Below are 2,172 nucleotides of genomic sequence, written 5' to 3'. Positions count from 1 at the left end.
GACAAATCCTAATGAGTGCTTGGGTGGAGGGACAAGTCTGGGCACTGGGGCCTCAGCTCTGTGGGGCCTGCATGCTCAGGCTTGCATGAAAAAGTAGAGCTAGGGGAGAGAGTGGCTGGTGACTCACAAGTTCCAGATGTGGAGCAGATGCCCCAGGCAGATTTGGGCTGCTCGTCAGAAGATTTGACCACAGTCTGGATCAGCTGTCAGGCTCAGGCCTCTGGCCCTGTTCCTGGCATAGAAAAAGAATACCTAAGAACCCGCTTCTCTGTGAAAGGCCTCAGAGTCCTGGGTGAGCAAATGTATTCTCTGGGCCAGGCTGTACAAGTTGATTTTATGATGCATCTAGGCAGAAGGTGAAACGCCCCAGTCATTAGCTCCCTTCCCTTGTGGGCGAATTCCGCAACGAGCCCTTCATCTGAGCTGTGGGACGGGTTTCTCCAGCACACACAGGCCTGTCTGTCAGTGAACGAATGTTTGGCTGCTCAGATAAATCCCTGGCACCTCGGTGGATGTCCCTGGTTCACCTCTGAGGCCACGTGCTTTCTCTTGCAGGCAGTTTTGCTGGCTCTTCCTGGAACAGGTCAGGACACAGGGACGATGTGAAGGCTGCCCCTGTGTCACAGAAGCCTTGAGCTCTCATCTGGATGCTTCCCCGCCATGGCAGTCAGATGGCTTTGTGTGTCCTTTGTGTATGTGCGTGTGTGTCCTTTTAAATTCTAGCTTAATGGCCACATGATTTAGGCTACTAGTGTCCTCCTAAGATTGGACTCTGGCCATGTCTCCAAAGGAGGGCCCCCGAAGCACACACAGTGGGCTGGCTGCCAAGGCTGGCAGAATGAGACCAGTACTTGAAATGAATTCAGGGTGTTTGCTTGCAGATTCTTCTCCACCACCTCATGGCTGAGTCAGATGACTTCTCACCCCAGATTCTGTTTTTACCAACTGTCCTACTCAGAGGCAGGGGTGGGAGGATTCTGTACGCTTTCAAATATATCCTCAAATTATATACTTTTGTCTTTTGAGTTTTAACATACAATAGGAATCCTTCTATTCTTTGACGCAGTAGGGAATAATTTGGACTTTTTCAGTCTTCTTCTGTTTTAAGTCATCCCTGGTTGTGGCATGAGCACCAGGAGTTGAGAGAAGCGAGGCCGAGCCTCTGCCCTGCTAGTTAGTAACTGTGGGATTTAGGGTGAGCCAGTTCACCTCTGGAAGCTTCTCACTGGCAGATGCAGAGGCCAGTGCTCTGCAGGACAGCCTTCCCTCCCTGGAGCCCTAGAGTCTCACCGCTGACCTTCACCTCCCGAGCTCGTCATGGCAGCCGGGTAGGCCACTCGGGGACATGTAAAACTGATATGCTGCATTCCTGTGAGGGACGATTATCATGCGCACCAGCCCCCACCTCAATCTGTTTCTCTTTTCTTCACATTCCACTTAGTCTTGCCTGTGGATGGTGCTTTCTGGGGACCTGGGCAGATCACTTCTCTCTGGCTTTCAGAGGCAGATGCTCCATTCTGCATCTGCTGCTGCTGCTGCTGCTTCTCCACACCCCTACCATGGTGGTGTACAAATTTGTTTATTTATTTATTTGTTTATTATTGTGGTAAAATATAACTAAACTTTTATCATTTTAACCACTTTAAGGTGTACAGCTCAGTGGCCTTTAGTGCATCCACACTGTTGGGCAACCATCGCCACTATCCATCTCCAGAGCATTTACTTTTTGTAAAAACGGAAACTCCACACCCAGGAAGCAATGGCACCCTTTTTCCCCTCCCCAGCCCCTAGCAACCACTGTCCTGTTTTCTCTCTCTTGGACTACTCCAGGAACCTCTCCTAGGTGGGGTCATATAGCACAGTGACTGGCTTATTTCACTTAGTGCAGCATCTCCAAGGATCATTTGCGTCTACTTCTTAGAGAACTGAGAGGTAAAGTTCTCAGAGCTCCTAAGTAGTAGATAGAAAGGTAAAGTTCTCAGAGCTCCTAAGCAGTAGAAAATTGATTTTCTTCCAGAAATTATTGTAAGTTGAGAAGGAAAAGGTGAAGGGACTGTACACCTCTTTGTTAGGTTAGGTGTTAATAGATGTAAAGTTACCTTCTTAAATAAGGTGTAAAATACATTGTGTACCATTCATCTTGGGTCTCCGCTGAGTAGGAGCTGCCTGAGA

The sequence above is a fragment of the Sciurus vulgaris genome (genome assembly GCF_902686455.1).
Source record: "Sciurus vulgaris genome assembly, chromosome: 11".
Classification (NCBI taxonomy): Eukaryota; Metazoa; Chordata; class Mammalia; order Rodentia; family Sciuridae; genus Sciurus; species Sciurus vulgaris.
The sequence above is the reverse complement of the archived record's forward strand: the minus strand, read 5'-3'. Positions refer to the sequence as shown.